The sequence below is a fragment of the Atractosteus spatula genome (genome assembly GCF_055471065.1).
Source record: "Atractosteus spatula isolate fAtrSpa1 chromosome 10 unlocalized genomic scaffold, fAtrSpa1.hap1 SUPER_10_unloc_11, whole genome shotgun sequence".
Taxonomy (NCBI): Eukaryota; Metazoa; Chordata; class Actinopteri; order Semionotiformes; family Lepisosteidae; genus Atractosteus; species Atractosteus spatula.
Window position 1 is genome coordinate 190,949 of NW_028296614.1, and position 17,981 is coordinate 208,929.

The 17,981-nt window shown below is 54.8% G+C and overlaps 8 non-coding genes across 8 annotated transcripts; 7 read left to right on the forward strand and 1 right to left on the reverse strand.

The window, feature by feature from the left end:
* Positions 1-2,201: 2,201 nt before the first annotated feature.
* trnad-guc (transfer RNA aspartic acid (anticodon GUC)) lies at positions 2,202-2,273 on the reverse strand. Its single transcript has one exon. It is a non-coding gene; the product is annotated as a tRNA-Asp (tRNA).
* A 2,101-nt stretch (positions 2,274-4,374) lies between these two features.
* On the forward strand, positions 4,375-4,446 carry trnae-uuc (transfer RNA glutamic acid (anticodon UUC)). Its single transcript has one exon. It is a non-coding gene; the product is annotated as a tRNA-Glu (tRNA).
* A 453-nt stretch (positions 4,447-4,899) lies between these two features.
* On the forward strand, positions 4,900-4,972 carry trnag-ccc (transfer RNA glycine (anticodon CCC)). The gene has a single exon. It is a non-coding gene; the product is annotated as a tRNA-Gly (tRNA).
* A 2,793-nt stretch (positions 4,973-7,765) lies between these two features.
* On the forward strand, positions 7,766-7,837 carry trnae-uuc (transfer RNA glutamic acid (anticodon UUC)). The gene has a single exon. It is a non-coding gene; the product is annotated as a tRNA-Glu (tRNA).
* A 453-nt stretch (positions 7,838-8,290) lies between these two features.
* trnag-ccc (transfer RNA glycine (anticodon CCC)) lies at positions 8,291-8,363 on the forward strand. The gene has a single exon. It is a non-coding gene; the product is annotated as a tRNA-Gly (tRNA).
* A 2,793-nt stretch (positions 8,364-11,156) lies between these two features.
* On the forward strand, positions 11,157-11,228 carry trnae-uuc (transfer RNA glutamic acid (anticodon UUC)). Its single transcript has one exon. It is a non-coding gene; the product is annotated as a tRNA-Glu (tRNA).
* A 453-nt stretch (positions 11,229-11,681) lies between these two features.
* Positions 11,682-11,754, forward strand: trnag-ccc (transfer RNA glycine (anticodon CCC)). The gene has a single exon. It is a non-coding gene; the product is annotated as a tRNA-Gly (tRNA).
* Positions 11,755-15,072: 3,318 nt separating this feature from the next.
* trnag-ccc (transfer RNA glycine (anticodon CCC)) lies at positions 15,073-15,145 on the forward strand. The gene has a single exon. It is a non-coding gene; the product is annotated as a tRNA-Gly (tRNA).
* Positions 15,146-17,981: the final 2,836 nt, after the last annotated feature.

Here is a 17,981-nt window from a genome sequence, read left to right on the forward strand (position 1 = left end):
CAGCGCCCCCTGCCTAAAGTGACGCTTCCCTTTCTCAGCCCGAAACGCAAGCGAGACACCAGCAGCAATCCCTGCAGGTTTCCGTAGTGTAGCGGCTATCACGTTCGCCTAACACGCGAAAGGTCCCCGGTTCGAGACCGGGCGGAAACAGCCTCTTGTTGCACGCTCCTGTACTTCACAGAGGTCTTGAGCGACCGGTCATTTGTTCCCAATGTATTTCCGGTGCCTTCATGCACTCTTGTACCAAACGCACGTTCCTTCTGTACGCGGAGCCGATCATTTGCAATTGGGCTGTGCCGACAGACCAGGACGAGCTCTGTCGGCTCAAAAGCAGCGCAGGACCTGCAAGAACAACAGAAAGATTAGCATCCAGTGAGCCCAAGATCTCATCAAGAATCGGCTCCAGCAACAGGGCTGGGCGCATTGTTCCATTCTCCGACCACTCTCGGTGTAAACAAGTCCCTCCTGGTCTCTGCTTGAAATGCACTTTCCTGCGTTTGCTTTGGTGTAACTGGCTTCCCCTGCATGGGCGAATGTGAAGAAGATCCTTAGTAAGTCGTTGAAGAAAACCGAGAAGAGGTCGGAGTGGCCTCTGTCGTTCATCAACGATCCAGTCAGGCAGTACTCCTCTGTAAAGCGCCGTTCGTTCACATCGATTGGCTTTCTTTTGCCTTCATTCGCGCAAGTAGTAAAAGTAGACGCCCCTATTCTGCCGTGACCCGGATTCGAACCGGGGTTGTTGCGGCCACAACGCAAAGTACTGACCACTATACGATCACGGCGAGTTACCGATACACACATGGTAGGGCGGAAAAGGCTGTGCTCTCTTCGTGTGACCTAATTCGGAAAAGTCCTGACGTTGCATTTCAACTGAGCCCCAGTATACATCGACCCTTCGACACTCTGAGTGACAACTCTCTTGCGTGTTTTCTCATATTTATGTAGTTTGCTTGCATGATGCCCGGAACAGCGGGGTTGTGTGCTCCCATATGGTCTAGCGGTTAGGATTCCTGGTTTTCACCCAGGCGGCCCGGGTTTGACTCCCGGTATGGGAACGTGTCAGTTTTGCCTCCTGCTTTCCAAAAGATCAGCACCGTGTACGAAGGAGCCGCATTAAAACCACTCGAACGTGCAAAACGCGCGAGAAGAGGGGGCGCTTGTTTCCAACCGAAGACTTCTCGCGTGTGAGACGAGCTGATCATCGCTGCAGGAGGTGGGAGGGTTACTCTGGTAGACAGGGCTGACCTTCGGCAATAGGATTTATACTCTCCAAGATGATATTTGCACTTTCTGGAGAGGCGATTTTCTCCACTTCAGTAGCCCGATTTCGTCGATTGCGTGGAGAGGGCTGTAGAATGTGGCGCCGCTTTTCCTGCTCCGTCCATGACAGGCGTGCTGGTCTCTGGAGAGAGAGCACGGTCCATCAGCGCACTCCAATAAAGGCACTGGAAGCAGCTGAATCGCATTGGCGAAGCTCAGCACTGGGCCGCTGGGAAGGGTTTGCTACCGTTTCCGTAGTGTAGTGGTTATCACGTTTGCCTCCCCCGCGAAAAGTCCCTGGTTCGAAACTGGGCGGAAACAGACCGGCTTCTTTTGTCGCCACGCACAAAAGGGGATTGGGGATTCGCCTAGCGCTGTGATCGCACAGACCCACTCACCTCTTAGTGTGGCGGGATCTGCACAGTGCATGTCGCAGCGCATCCTGCTTTCACTCCAATGCGCGTCCTGATGTACCCCAGTCTCCCGCGTGACAGGTGGGGATAATCACCACTATACTAACGAGGAAGACATCGCTCTCTCCGACCCCCGGCATCGTGTCCCGACCCACCGTGCTGGAAGCCGACGCGTGCTGTGATTTCTTTACGGAGCAGAAATGACAACCGAGGAGCCGAGAGATCATTTCAGCATTTCGCGTCTGAACAGAAAACACAAACGACCAACTCGGAATGACTTGCCTTTGACGCTTATCAAAGCGTTCTTTGTGCATCGAACAGACCCATTCACCTCTTAGTGTGGCGGGATCTGCACAGTGCATGTCGCAGCGCTTCCTGCTTTCACTTCAATGTGCTTTCTGATGTCGAGTCGTGTGCCGTGCGGAGGCTCTGAAAGCGAGAGCAATGAAAAGGTGCACGACGCTGTGAAAGAAAACAGAGAAGTGAAAGGCAGTCCTTTCTCTAAGGAGGTAAAAGAAAAGCTTTCTACTCCCCGTCGGGGAATCGAACCCCGGTCTCCCGCGTGACAGGCGGGGATACTTGCCACTATACTAACGAGGAAGACATCACACCCTTCGATCCCCGGCATCGTGTCCCGACCCAGCGTGCTGGAAGGCGACGCGTGCTGTGATTCCTTTACGGAGCAGAAATGACAACCGAGGAGCCGAGAGATCATTTCAGCATTTGGCGTCTGAACGGAAAACACAAACGACCAACTCGGAATGACTTGCTTTTGACGCTTTTCAATGCGTTCTTTGTGCACGACGACTGCGCCGCCTAGCAGATACAAATGGGTTGTACAACTCTGAACTAGCAAATGGAAGAGGGCTAAGCCCCCTCTCTTTTAGCCCAGGTTCGATCTGTCTCCCAGAATCACCAGGGCGCACGCACACACACACACCCGTGCCGTTGAAGTGCTCTGCTTCATTTCTAAGGGCAACTCAACATTCACTCCTACCCCGAGAACAGAAAAGACAGCGTCCGCAGCAACAACAGCTCAGGTCTCTGCACAGGAACTAAGCTGCCCCCATCTCCTCTGCTCTGCGGCTCCTGCGGAGTGGAGTCCTGCCTGGAGCCGTGTTTGCAGGCGGCGGCTCCCCGCGCTCTGTCTGTGCGTCGTGTCCAAGAGCTCCTGGGAGGAAGAGAGAGCCCTCCCACTCGGGTGCTTTTCCACGGTCTGTGTGAGGAGGGGCGGGTGTGTCCAGTAGCTTATCGAGCGGAAGCCTGGGGCGGCGGAGAGCTGTGATCGTGCAGACCTTGAGGTGTCACCTCTTTGTCTGCTTTCCCGCCCCCCCTCCGCCCAAGCTCTGCTCCAGAGTAGCCCGGCAACCCCTCACACCTGCACGTGTCACAACCTAAGGTGTGGTCATGAGACACCCATGGGGTGCTGTTCTGTTCTTGCTAATTGTTTCCTGCCCGTCGCAGGCAGGAGTCCATGCGAGGAAGATGCGCTGGACAGAGCTCAGAGGGCGCAGCTGGGTGGCTTTCCTTCTGAGTGACGTTCCTGCAACACTCTCCCGCTCCTCTTGGTGCGCTCATGCCGCTGGAGCAGGTGGCTGTGGGCTCTGTGCACTGCCGAAATAGCTCAGTTGGGAGAGCGTTAGACTGAAGATCTAAAGGTCCCTCGTTCGATCCCGGGTTTCGGCATTTTGTTTCATCGCGCCCTTTGTTCCTCTCTCCAGCGCCCCCTGCCTAAAGTGACGCTTCCCTTTCTCAGCCCGAAACGCAAGCGAGACACCAGCAGCGGTCCCTGCAGGTTTCCGTAGTGTAGCGGCTATCACGTTCGCCTAACACGCGAAAGGTCCCCGGTTCGAGACCGGGCGGAAACAGCCTCTTGTTGCACGCTCCTGTACTTCACAGAGGTCTTGAGCGACCGGTCATTTGTTCCCAATGTATTTCCGGTGCCTTCATGCACTCTTGTACCAAACGCACGTTCCTTCTGTACGCGGAGCCGATCATTTGCAATTGGGCTGTGCCGACAGACCAGGACGAGCTCTGTCGGCTCAAAAGCAGCGCAGGACCTGCAAGAACAACAGAAAGATTAGCATCCAGTGAGCCCAAGATCTCATCAAGAATCGGCTCCAGCAACAGGGCTGGGCGCATTGTTCCATTCTCCGACCACTCTCGGTGTAAACAAGTCCCTCCTGGTCTCTGCTTGAAATGCACTTTCCTGCGTTTGCTTTGGTGTAACTGGCTTCCCCTGCATGGGCGAATGTGAAGAGGATCCTTAGTAAGTCGTTGAAGAAAACCGAGAAGAGGTCGGAGTGGCCTCTGTCGTTCATCAACGATCCAGTCAGGCAGTACTCCTCTGTAAAGCGCCGTTCGTTCACATCGATTGGCTTTTTTTTGCCTTCATTCGCGCAAGTAGTAAAAGCAGACGCCCCTATTCTGCCGTGACCCGGATTCGAACCGGGGTTGTTGCGGCCACAACGCAAAGTACTGACCACTATACGATCACGGCGAGTTACCGATACACACATGGTAGGGCGGAAAAGGCTGTGCTCTCTTCGTGTGACCTAATTCGGAAAAGTCCTGACGTTGCATTTCAACTGAGCCCCAGTATACATCGACCGTTCGACACTCTGAGTGACAACTCTCTTGCGTGTTTTCTCATATTTATGTAGTTTGCTTGCATGATGCCCGGAACAGCGGGGTTGTGTGCTCCCATATGGTCTAGCGGTTAGGATTCCTGGTTTTCACCCAGGTGGCCCGGGTTTGACTCCCGGTATGGGAACGTGTCAGTTTTGCCTCCTGCTTTCCAAAAGATCAGCACCGTGTACGAAGGAGCCGCATTAAAACCACTCGAACGTGCAAAACGCGCGAGAAGAGGGGGCGCTTGTTTCCAACCGAAGACTTCTCGCGTGTGAGACGAGCTGATCATCGCTGCAGGAGGTGGGAGGGTTACTCTGGTAGACAGGGCTGACCTTCGGCAATAGGATTTATACTCTCCAAGATGATATTTGCACTTTCTGGAGAGGCGATTTTCTCCACTTCAGTAGCCCGATTTCGTCGATTGCGTGGAGAGGGCTGTAGAATGTGGCGCCGCTTTTCCTGCTCCGTCCATGACAGGCGTGCTGGTCTCTGGAGAGAGAGCACGGTCCATCAGCGCACTCCAATAAAGGCACTGGAAGCAGCTGAATCGCATTGGCGAAGCTCAGCACTGGGCCGCTGGGAAGGGTTTGCTACCGTTTCCGTAGTGTAGTGGTTATCACGTTTGCCTCCCACGCGAAAAGTCCCTGGTTCGAAACTGGGCGGAAACAGACCGGCTCCTTTTGTCGCCACGCACAAAAGGGGATTGGGGATTCGCCTAGCGCTGTGATCGCACAGACCCACTCACCTCTTAGTGTGGCGGGATCTGCACAGTGCATGTCGCAGCGCATCCTGCTTTCACTCCAATGCGCGTCCTGATGTACCCCAGTCTCCCGCGTGACAGGTGGGGATAATCACCACTATACTAACGAGGAAGACATCGCTCTCTCCGACCCCCGGCATCGTGTCCCGACCCACCGTGCTGGAAGCCGACGCGTGCTGTGATTTCTTTACGGAGCAGAAATGACAACCGAGGAGCCGAGAGATCATTTCAGCATTTCGCGTCTGAACAGAAAACACAAACGACCAACTCGGAATGACTTGCCTTTGACGCTTATCAAAGCGTTCTTTGTGCATCGAACAGACCCATTCACCTCTTAGTGTGGCGGGATCTGCACAGTGCATGTCGCAGCGCTTCCTGCTTTCACTTCAATGTGCTTTCTGATGTCGAGTCGTGTGCCGTGCGGAGGCTCTGAAAGCGAGAGCAATGAAAAGGTGCACGACGCTGTGAAAGAAAACAGAGAAGTGAAAGGCAGTCCTTTCTCTAAGGAGGTAAAAGAAAAGCTTTCTACTCCCCGTCGGGGAATCGAACCCCGGTCTCACGCGTGACAGGCGGGGATACTTGCCACTATACTAACGAGGAAGACATCACACCCTTCGATCCCCGGCATCGTGTCCCGACCCAGCGTGCTGGAAGGCGACGCGTGCTGTGATTCCTTTACGGAGCAGAAATGACAACCGAGGAGCCGAGAGATCATTTCAGCATTTCGCGTCTGAACGGAAAACACAAACGACCAACTCGGAATGACTTGCTTTTGACGCTTTTCAAAGCGTTCTTTGTGCACGACGACTGCGCCGCCTAGCAGATACAAATGGGTTGTACAACTCTGAACTAGCAAATGGAAGTGGGCTAAGCCCCCTCTCTTTTAGCCCAGGTTCGATCTGTCTCCCAGAATCACCAGGGCGCACGCACACACACACACCCGTGCCGTTGAAGTGCTCTGCTTCATTTCTAAGGGCAACTCAACATTCACTCCTACCCCGAGAACAGAAAAGACAGCGTCCGCAGCAACAACAGCTCAGGTCTCTGCACAGGAACTAAGCTGCCCCCATCTCCTCTGCTCTGCGGCTCCTGCGGAGTGGAGTCCTGCCTGGAGCCGTGTTTGCAGGCGGCGGCTCCCCGCGCTCTGTCTGTGCGTCGTGTCCAAGAGCTCCTGGGAGGAAGAGAGAGCCCTCCCACTCGGGGGCTTTTCCACGGTCTGTGTGAGGAGGGGCGGGTGTGTCCAGTAGCTTATCGAGCGGAAGCCTGGGGCGGCGGAGAGCTGTGATCGTGCAGACCTTGAGGTGTCACCTCTTTGTCTGCTTTCCCGCCCCCCCTCCGCCCAAGCTCTGCTCCAGAGTAGCCCGGCAACCCCTCACACCTGCACGTGTCACAACCTAAGGTGTGGTCATGAGACACCCATGGGGTGCTGTTCTGTTCTTGCTAATTGTTTCCTGCCCGTCGCAGGCAGGAGTCCATGCGAGGAAGATGCGCTGGACAGAGCTCAGAGGGCGCAGCTGGGTGGCTTTCCTTCTGAGTGACGTTCCTGCAACACTCTCCCGCTCCTCTTGGTGCGCTCATGCCGCTGGAGCAGGTGGCTGTGGGCTCTGTGCACTGCCGAAATAGCTCAGTTGGGAGAGCGTTAGACTGAAGATCTAAAGGTCCCTGGTTCGATCCCGGGTTTTGGCATTTTGTTTCATCGCGCCCTTTGTTCCTCTCTCCAGCGCCCCCTGCCTAAAGTGACGCTTCCCTTTCTCAGCCCGAAACGCAAGCGAGACACCAGCAGCGGTCCCTGCAGGTTTCCGTAGTGTAGCGGCTATCACGTTCGCCTAACACGCGAAAGGTCCCCGGTTCGAGACCGGGCGGAAACAGCCTCTTGTTGCACGCTCCTGTACTTCACAGAGGTCTTGAGCGACCGGTCATTTGTTCCCAATGTATTTCCGGTGCCTTCATGCACTCTTGTACCAAACGCACGTTCCTTCTGTACGCGGAGCCGATCATTTGCAATTGGGCTGTGCCGACAGACCAGGACGAGCTCTGTCGGCTCAAAAGCAGCGCAGGACCTGCAAGAACAACAGAAAGATTAGCATCCAGTGAGCCCAAGATCTCATCAAGAATCGGCTCCAGCAACAGGGCTGGGCGCATTGTTCCATTCTCCGACCACTCTCGGTGTAAACAAGTCCCTCCTGGTCTCTGCTTGAAATGCACTTTCCTGCGTTTGCTTTGGTGTAACTGGCTTCCCCTGCATGGGCGAATGTGAAGAAGATCCTTAGTAAGTCGTTGAAGAAAACCGAGAAGAGGTCGGAGTGGCCTCTGTCGTTCATCAACGATCCAGTCAGGCAGTACTCCTCTGTAAAGCGCCGTTCGTTCACATCGATTGGCTTTTTTTTGCCTTCATTCGCGCAAGTAGTAAAAGCAGACGCCCCTATTCTGCCGTGACCCGGATTCGAACCGGGGTTGTTGCGGCCACAACGCAAAGTACTGACCACTATACGATCACGGCGAGTTACCGATACACACATGGTAGGGCGGAAAAGGCTGTGCTCTCTTCGTGTGACCTAATTCGGAAAAGTCCTGACGTTGCATTTCAACTGAGCCCCAGTATACATCGACCGTTCGACACTCTGAGTGACAACTCTCTTGCGTGTTTTCTCATATTTATGTAGTTTGCTTGCATGATGCCCGGAACAGCGGGGTTGTGTGCTCCCATATGGTCTAGCGGTTAGGATTCCTGGTTTTCACCCAGGTGGCCCGGGTTTGACTCCCGGTATGGGAACGTGTCAGTTTTGCCTCCTGCTTTCCAAAAGATCAGCACCGTGTACGAAGGAGCCGCATTAAAACCACTCGAACGTGCAAAACGCGCGAGAAGAGGGGGCGCTTGTTTCCAACCGAAGACTTCTCGCGTGTGAGACGAGCTGATCATCGCTGCAGGAGGTGGGAGGGTTACTCTGGTAGACAGGGCTGACCTTCGGCAATAGGATTTATACTCTCCAAGATGATATTTGCACTTTCTGGAGAGGCGATTTTCTCCACTTCAGTAGCCCGATTTCGTCGATTGCGTGGAGAGGGCTGTAGAATGTGGCGCCGCTTTTCCTGCTCCGTCCATGACAGGCGTGCTGGTCTCTGGAGAGAGAGCACGGTCCATCAGCGCACTCCAATAAAGGCACTGGAAGCAGCTGAATCGCATTGGCGAAGCTCAGCACTGGGCCGCTGGGAAGGGTTTGCTACCGTTTCCGTAGTGTAGTGGTTATCACGTTTGCCTCCCACGCGAAAAGTCCCTGGTTCGAAACTGGGCGGAAACAGACCGGCTCCTTTTGTCGCCACGCACAAAAGGGGATTGGGGATTCGCCTAGCGCTGTGATCGCACAGACCCACTCACCTCTTAGTGTGGCGGGATCTGCACAGTGCATGTCGCAGCGCATCCTGCTTTCACTCCAATGCGCGTCCTGATGTACCCCAGTCTCCCGCGTGACAGGTGGGGATAATCACCACTATACTAACGAGGAAGACATCGCTCTCTCCGACCCCCGGCATCGTGTCCCGACCCACCGTGCTGGAAGCCGACGCGTGCTGTGATTTCTTTACGGAGCAGAAATGACAACCGAGGAGCCGAGAGATCATTTCAGCATTTCGCGTCTGAACAGAAAACACAAACGACCAACTCGGAATGACTTGCCTTTGACGCTTATCAAAGCGTTCTTTGTGCATCGAACAGACCCATTCACCTCTTAGTGTGGCGGGATCTGCACAGTGCATGTCGCAGCGCTTCCTGCTTTCACTTCAATGTGCTTTCTGATGTCGAGTCGTGTGCCGTGCGGAGGCTCTGAAAGCGAGAGCAATGAAAAGGTGCACGACGCTGTGAAAGAAAACAGAGAAGTGAAAGGCAGTCCTTTCTCTAAGGAGGTAAAAGAAAAGCTTTCTACTCCCCGTCGGGGAATCGAACCCCGGTCTCACGCGTGACAGGCGGGGATACTTGCCACTATACTAACGAGGAAGACATCACACCCTTCGATCCCCGGCATCGTGTCCCGACCCAGCGTGCTGGAAGGCGACGCGTGCTGTGATTCCTTTACGGAGCAGAAATGACAACCGAGGAGCCGAGAGATCATTTCAGCATTTCGCGTCTGAACGGAAAACACAAACGACCAACTCGGAATGACTTGCTTTTGACGCTTTTCAAAGCGTTCTTTGTGCACGACGACTGCGCCGCCTAGCAGATACAAATGGGTTGTACAACTCTGAACTAGCAAATGGAAGTGGGCTAAGCCCCCTCTCTTTTAGCCCAGGTTCGATCTGTCTCCCAGAATCACCAGGGCGCACGCACACACACACACCCGTGCCGTTGAAGTGCTCTGCTTCATTTCTAAGGGCAACTCAACATTCACTCCTACCCCGAGAACAGAAAAGACAGCGTCCGCAGCAACAACAGCTCAGGTCTCTGCACAGGAACTAAGCTGCCCCCATCTCCTCTGCTCTGCGGCTCCTGCGGAGTGGAGTCCTGCCTGGAGCCGTGTTTGCAGGCGGCGGCTCCCCGCGCTCTGTCTGTGCGTCGTGTCCAAGAGCTCCTGGGAGGAAGAGAGAGCCCTCCCACTCGGGGGCTTTTCCACGGTCTGTGTGAGGAGGGGCGGGTGTGTCCAGTAGCTTATCGAGCGGAAGCCTGGGGCGGCGGAGAGCTGTGATCGTGCAGACCTTGAGGTGTCACCTCTTTGTCTGCTTTCCCGCCCCCCCTCCGCCCAAGCTCTGCTCCAGAGTAGCCCGGCAACCCCTCACACCTGCACGTGTCACAACCTAAGGTGTGGTCATGAGACACCCATGGGGTGCTGTTCTGTTCTTGCTAATTGTTTCCTGCCCGTCGCAGGCAGGAGTCCATGCGAGGAAGATGCGCTGGACAGAGCTCAGAGGGCGCAGCTGGGTGGCTTTCCTTCTGAGTGACGTTCCTGCAACACTCTCCCGCTCCTCTTGGTGCGCTCATGCCGCTGGAGCAGGTGGCTGTGGGCTCTGTGCACTGCCGAAATAGCTCAGTTGGGAGAGCGTTAGACTGAAGATCTAAAGGTCCCTGGTTCGATCCCGGGTTTTGGCATTTTGTTTCATCGCGCCCTTTGTTCCTCTCTCCAGCGCCCCCTGCCTAAAGTGACGCTTCCCTTTCTCAGCCCGAAACGCAAGCGAGACACCAGCAGCGGTCCCTGCAGGTTTCCGTAGTGTAGCGGCTATCACGTTCGCCTAACACGCGAAAGGTCCCCGGTTCGAGACCGGGCGGAAACAGCCTCTTGTTGCACGCTCCTGTACTTCACAGAGGTCTTGAGCGACCGGTCATTTGTTCCCAATGTATTTCCGGTGCCTTCATGCACTCTTGTACCAAACGCACGTTCCTTCTGTACGCGGAGCCGATCATTTGCAATTGGGCTGTGCCGACAGACCAGGACGAGCTCTGTCGGCTCAAAAGCAGCGCAGGACCTGCAAGAACAACAGAAAGATTAGCATCCAGTGAGCCCAAGATCTCATCAAGAATCGGCTCCAGCAACAGGGCTGGGCGCATTGTTCCATTCTCCGACCACTCTCGGTGTAAACAAGTCCCTCCTGGTCTCTGCTTGAAATGCACTTTCCTGCGTTTGCTTTGGTGTAACTGGCTTCCCCTGCATGGGCGAATGTGAAGAAGATCCTTAGTAAGTCGTTGAAGAAAACCGAGAAGAGGTCGGAGTGGCCTCTGTCGTTCATCAACGATCCAGTCAGGCAGTACTCCTCTGTAAAGCGCCGTTCGTTCACATCGATTGGCTTTTTTTTGCCTTCATTCGCGCAAGTAGTAAAAGCAGACGCCCCTATTCTGCCGTGACCCGGATTCGAACCGGGGTTGTTGCGGCCACAACGCAAAGTACTGACCACTATACGATCACGGCGAGTTACCGATACACACATGGTAGGGCGGAAAAGGCTGTGCTCTCTTCGTGTGACCTAATTCGGAAAAGTCCTGACGTTGCATTTCAACTGAGCCCCAGTATACATCGACCGTTCGACACTCTGAGTGACAACTCTCTTGCGTGTTTTCTCATATTTATGTAGTTTGCTTGCATGATGCCCGGAACAGCGGGGTTGTGTGCTCCCATATGGTCTAGCGGTTAGGATTCCTGGTTTTCACCCAGGTGGCCCGGGTTTGACTCCCGGTATGGGAACGTGTCAGTTTTGCCTCCTGCTTTCCAAAAGATCAGCACCGTGTACGAAGGAGCCGCATTAAAACCACTCGAACGTGCAAAACGCGCGAGAAGAGGGGGCGCTTGTTTCCAACCGAAGACTTCTCGCGTGTGAGACGAGCTGATCATCGCTGCAGGAGGTGGGAGGGTTACTCTGGTAGACAGGGCTGACCTTCGGCAATAGGATTTATACTCTCCAAGATGATATTTGCACTTTCTGGAGAGGCGATTTTCTCCACTTCAGTAGCCCGATTTCGTCGATTGCGTGGAGAGGGCTGTAGAATGTGGCGCCGCTTTTCCTGCTCCGTCCATGACAGGCGTGCTGGTCTCTGGAGAGAGAGCACGGTCCATCAGCGCACTCCAATAAAGGCACTGGAAGCAGCTGAATCGCATTGGCGAAGCTCAGCACTGGGCCGCTGGGAAGGGTTTGCTACCGTTTCCGTAGTGTAGTGGTTATCACGTTTGCCTCCCACGCGAAAAGTCCCTGGTTCGAAACTGGGCGGAAACAGACCGGCTCCTTTTGTCGCCACGCACAAAAGGGGATTGGGGATTCGCCTAGCGCTGTGATCGCACAGACCCACTCACCTCTTAGTGTGGCGGGATCTGCACAGTGCATGTCGCAGCGCATCCTGCTTTCACTCCAATGCGCGTCCTGATGTACCCCAGTCTCCCGCGTGACAGGTGGGGATAATCACCACTATACTAACGAGGAAGACATCGCTCTCTCCGACCCCCGGCATCGTGTCCCGACCCACCGTGCTGGAAGCCGACGCGTGCTGTGATTTCTTTACGGAGCAGAAATGACAACCGAGGAGCCGAGAGATCATTTCAGCATTTCGCGTCTGAACAGAAAACACAAACGACCAACTCGGAATGACTTGCCTTTGACGCTTATCAAAGCGTTCTTTGTGCATCGAACAGACCCATTCACCTCTTAGTGTGGCGGGATCTGCACAGTGCATGTCGCAGCGCTTCCTGCTTTCACTTCAATGTGCTTTCTGATGTCGAGTCGTGTGCCGTGCGGAGGCTCTGAAAGCGAGAGCAATGAAAAGGTGCACGACGCTGTGAAAGAAAACAGAGAAGTGAAAGGCAGTCCTTTCTCTAAGGAGGTAAAAGAAAAGCTTTCTACTCCCCGTCGGGGAATCGAACCCCGGTCTCACGCGTGACAGGCGGGGATACTTGCCACTATACTAACGAGGAAGACATCACACCCTTCGATCCCCGGCATCGTGTCCCGACCCAGCGTGCTGGAAGGCGACGCGTGCTGTGATTCCTTTACGGAGCAGAAATGACAACCGAGGAGCCGAGAGATCATTTCAGCATTTCGCGTCTGAACGGAAAACACAAACGACCAACTCGGAATGACTTGCTTTTGACGCTTTTCAAAGCGTTCTTTGTGCACGACGACTGCGCCGCCTAGCAGATACAAATGGGTTGTACAACTCTGAACTAGCAAATGGAAGTGGGCTAAGCCCCCTCTCTTTTAGCCCAGGTTCGATCTGTCTCCCAGAATCACCAGGGCGCACGCACACACACACACCCGTGCCGTTGAAGTGCTCTGCTTCATTTCTAAGGGCAACTCAACATTCACTCCTACCCCGAGAACAGAAAAGACAGCGTCCGCAGCAACAACAGCTCAGGTCTCTGCACAGGAACTAAGCTGCCCCCATCTCCTCTGCTCTGCGGCTCCTGCGGAGTGGAGTCCTGCCTGGAGCCGTGTTTGCAGGCGGCGGCTCCCCGCGCTCTGTCTGTGCGTCGTGTCCAAGAGCTCCTGGGAGGAAGAGAGAGCCCTCCCACTCGGGGGCTTTTCCACGGTCTGTGTGAGGAGGGGCGGGTGTGTCCAGTAGCTTATCGAGCGGAAGCCTGGGGCGGCGGAGAGCTGTGATCGTGCAGACCTTGAGGTGTCACCTCTTTGTCTGCTTTCCCGCCCCCCCTCCGCCCAAGCTCTGCTCCAGAGTAGCCCGGCAACCCCTCACACCTGCACGTGTCACAACCTAAGGTGTGGTCATGAGACACCCATGGGGTGCTGTTCTGTTCTTGCTAATTGTTTCCTGCCCGTCGCAGGCAGGAGTCCATGCGAGGAAGATGCGCTGGACAGAGCTCAGAGGGCGCAGCTGGGTGGCTTTCCTTCTGAGTGACGTTCCTGCAACACTCTCCCGCTCCTCTTGGTGCGCTCATGCCGCTGGAGCAGGTGGCTGTGGGCTCTGTGCACTGCCGAAATAGCTCAGTTGGGAGAGCGTTAGACTGAAGATCTAAAGGTCCCTGGTTCGATCCCGGGTTTTGGCATTTTGTTTCATCGCGCCCTTTGTTCCTCTCTCCAGCGCCCCCTGCCTAAAGTGACGCTTCCCTTTCTCAGCCCGAAACGCAAGCGAGACACCAGCAGCGGTCCCTGCAGGTTTCCGTAGTGTAGCGGCTATCACGTTCGCCTAACACGCGAAAGGTCCCCGGTTCGAGACCGGGCGGAAACAGCCTCTTGTTGCACGCTCCTGTACTTCACAGAGGTCTTGAGCGACCGGTCATTTGTTCCCAATGTATTTCCGGTGCCTTCATGCACTCTTGTACCAAACGCACGTTCCTTCTGTACGCGGAGCCGATCATTTGCAATTGGGCTGTGCCGACAGACCAGGACGAGCTCTGTCGGCTCAAAAGCAGCGCAGGACCTGCAAGAACAACAGAAAGATTAGCATCCAGTGAGCCCAAGATCTCATCAAGAATCGGCTCCAGCAACAGGGCTGGGCGCATTGTTCCATTCTCCGACCACTCTCGGTGTAAACAAGTCTCTCCTGGTCTCTGCTTGAAATGCACTTTCCTGCGTTTGCTTTGGTGTAACTGGCTTCCCCTGCATGGGCGAATGTGAAGAAGATCCTTAGTAAGTCGTTGAAGAAAACCGAGAAGAGGTCGGAGTGGCCTCTGTCGTTCATCAACGATCCAGTCAGGCAGTACTCCTCTGTAAAGCGCCGTTCGTTCACATCGATTGGCTTTTTTTTGCCTTCATTCGCGCAAGTAGTAAAAGCAGACGCCCCTATTCTGCCGTGACCCGGATTCGAACCGGGGTTGTTGCGGCCACAACGCAAAGTACTGACCACTATACGATCACGGCGAGTTACCGATACACACATGGTAGGGCGGAAAAGGCTGTGCTCTCTTCGTGTGACCTAATTCGGAAAAGTCCTGACGTTGCATTTCAACTGAGCCCCAGTATACATCGACCCTTCGACACTCTGAGTGACAACTCTCTTGCGTGTTTTCTCATATTTATGTAGTTTGCTTGCATGATGCCCGGAACAGCAGGGTTGTGTGCTCCCATATGGTCTAGCGGTTAGGATTCCTGGTTTTCACCCAGGCGGCCCGGGTTTGACTCCCGGTATGGGAACGTGTCAGTTTTGCCTCCTGCTTTCCAAAAGATCAGCACCGTGTACGAAGGAGCCGCATTAAAACCACTCGAACGTGCAAAACGCGCGAGAAGAGGGGGCGCTTGTTTCCAACCGAAGACTTCTCGCGTGTGAGACGAGCTGATCATCGCTGCAGGAGGTGGGAGGGTTACTCTGGTAGACAGGGCTGACCTTCGGCAATAGGATTTATACTCTCCAAGATGATATTTGCACTTTCTGGAGAGGCGATTTTCTCCACTTCAGTAGCCCGATTTCGTCGATTGCGTGGAGAGGGCTGTAGAATGTGGCGCCGCTTTTCCTGCTCCGTCCATGACAGGCGTGCTGGTCTCTGGAGAGAGAGCACGGTCCATCAGCGCACTCCAATAAAGGCACTGGAAGCAGCTGAATCGCATTGACTAAGCTCAGCACTGGGCCGCTGGGAAGGGTTTGCTACCGTTTCCGTAGTGTAGTGGTTATCACGTTTGCCTCCCACGCGAAAAGTCCCTGGTTCGAAACTGGGCGGAAACAGACCGGCTTCTTTTGTCGCCACGCACAAAAGGGGATTGGGGATTCGCCTAGCGCTGTGATCGCACAGACCCACTCACCTCTTAGTGTGGCGGGATCTGCACAGTGCATGTCGCAGCGCATCCTGCTTTCACTCCAATGCGCGTCCTGATGTACCCCAGTCTCCCGCGTGACAGGTGGGGATAATCACCACTATACTAACGAGGAAGACATCGCTCTCTCCGACCCCCGGCATCGTGTCCCGACCCACCGTGCTGGAAGCCGACGCGTGCTGTGATTTCTTTACGGAGCAGAAATGACAACCGAGGAGCCGAGAGATCATTTCAGCATTTCGCGTCTGAACAGAAAACACAAACGACCAACTCGGAATGACTTGCCTTTGACGCTTATCAAAGCGTTCTTTGTGCATCGAACAGACCCACTCACCTCTTAGTGTGGCAGGATCTGCACACTGCATGTCGCAGCGCTTCCTGCTTTCACTTCAATGTGCTTTCTGATGTCGAGTCGTGTGCCGTGCGGAGGCTCTGAAAGCGAGAGCAATGAAAAGGTGCACGACGCTGTGAAAGAAAACAGAGAAGTGAAAGGCAGTCCTTTCTCTAAGGAGGTAAAAGAAAAGCTTTCTACTCCCCGTCGGGGAATCGAACCCCGGTCTCCCACGTGACAGGCGGGGATACTTGCCACTATACTAACGAGGAAGACATCACACCCTTCGATCCCCGGCATCGTGTCCCGACCCAGCGTGCTGGAAGCCGACGCGTGCTGTGATTCCTTTACGGAGCAGAAATGACAACCGAGGAGCCGAGAGATCATTTCAGCATTTCGCGTCTGAACGGAAAACACAAACGACCAACTCGGAATGACTTGCTTTTGACGCTTTTCAAAGCGTTCTTTGTGCACGACGACTGCGCCGCCTAGCAGATACAAATGGGTTGTACAACTCTGAACTAGCAAATGGAAGTGGGCTAAGCCCCCTCTCTTTTAGCCCAGGTTCGATCTGTCTCCCAGAATCACCAGGGCGCACGCACACACACACACCCGTGCCGTTGAAGTGCTCTGCTTCATTTCTAAGGGCAACTCAACATTCACTCCTACCCCGAGAACAGAAAAGACAGCGTCCGCAGCAACAACAGCTCAGGTCTCTGCACAGGAACTAAGCTGCCCCCATCTCCTCTGCTCTGCGGCTCCTGCGGAGTGGAGTCCTGTCTGGAGCCGTGTTTGCAGGCGGCGGCTCCCCGCGCTCTGTCTGTGCGTCGTGTCCAAGAGCTCCTGGGAGGAAGAGAGAGCCCTCCCACTCGGGGGCTTTTCCACGGTCTGTGTGAGGAGGGGCGGGTGTGTCCAGTAGCTTATCGAGCGGAAGCCTGGGGCGGCGGAGAGCTGTGATCGTGCAGACCTTGAGGTGTCACCTCTTTGTCTGCTTTCCCGCCCCCCCTCCGCCCAAGCTCTGCTCCAGAGTAGCCCGGCAACCCCTCACACCTGCACGTGTCACAACCTAAGGTGTGGTCATGAGACACCCATGGGGTGCTGTTCTGTTCTTGCTAATTGTTTCCTGCCCGTCGCAGGCAGGAGTCCATGCGAGGAAGATGCGCTGGACAGAGCTCAGAGGGCGCAGCTGGGTGGCTTTCCTTCTGAGTGACGTTCCTGCAACACTCTCCCGCTCCTCTTGGTGCGCTCATGCCGCTGGAGCAGGTGGCTGTGGGCTCTGTGCACTGCCGAAATAGCTCAGTTGGGAGCGCGTTAGACTGAAGATCTAAAGGTCCCTGGTTCGATCGCGGGTTTCGGCATTTGTTCCTCTCTCCAGCGCCCCCTGCCTAAAGTGACGCTTCCCTTTCTCAGCCCGAAACGCAAGCGAGACACCAGCAGCGGTCCCTGCAGGTTTCCGTAGTGTAGCGGCTATCACGTTCGCCTAACACGCGAAAGGTCCCCGGTTCGAGACCGGGCGGAAACAGCCTCTTGTTGCACGCTCCTGTACTTCACAGAGGTCTTGAGCGACCGGTCATTTGTTCCCAATGTATTTCTGGTGCCTTCATGCACTCTTGTACCAAACGCACGTTCCTTCTGTACGCGGAGCCGATCATTTGCAATTGGGCTGTGCCGACAGACCAGGACGAGCTCTGTCGGCTCAAAAGCAGCGCAGGACCTGCAAGAACAACAGAAAGATTAGTATCCAGTGAGCCCAAGATCTCATCAAGAATCGGCTCCAGCAACAGGGCTGGGCGCATTGTTCCATTCTCCGACCACTCTCGGTGTAAACAAGTCTCTCCTGGTCTCTGCTTGAAATGCACTTTCCTGCGTTTGCTTTCGTGTAACTGGCTTCCCCTGCATGGGCGAATGTGAAGAAGATCCTTAGTAAGTCGTTGAAGAAAACCGAGAAGAGGTCGGAGTGGCCTCTGTCGTTCATCAACGATCCAGTCAGGCAGTACTCCTCTGTAAAGCGCCGTTCGTTCACATCGATTGGCTTTCTTTTGCCTTCATTCGCGCAAGTAGTAAAAGTAGACGCCCCTATTCTGCCGTGACCCGGATTCGAACCGGGGTTGTTGCGGCCACAACGCAAAGTACTGACCACTATACGATCACGGCGAGTTACCGATACACACATGGTAGGGCGGAAAAGGCTGTGCTCTCTTCGTGTGACCTAATTCGGAAAAGTCCTGACGTTGCATTTCAACTGAGCCCCAGTATACATCGACCCTTCGACACTCTGAGTGACAACTCTCTTGCGTGTTTTCTCATATTTATGTAGTTTGCTTGCATGATGCCCGGAACAGCGGGGTTGTGTGCTCCCATATGGTCTAGCGGTTAGGATTCCTGGTTTTCACCCAGGCGGCCCGGGTTTGACTCC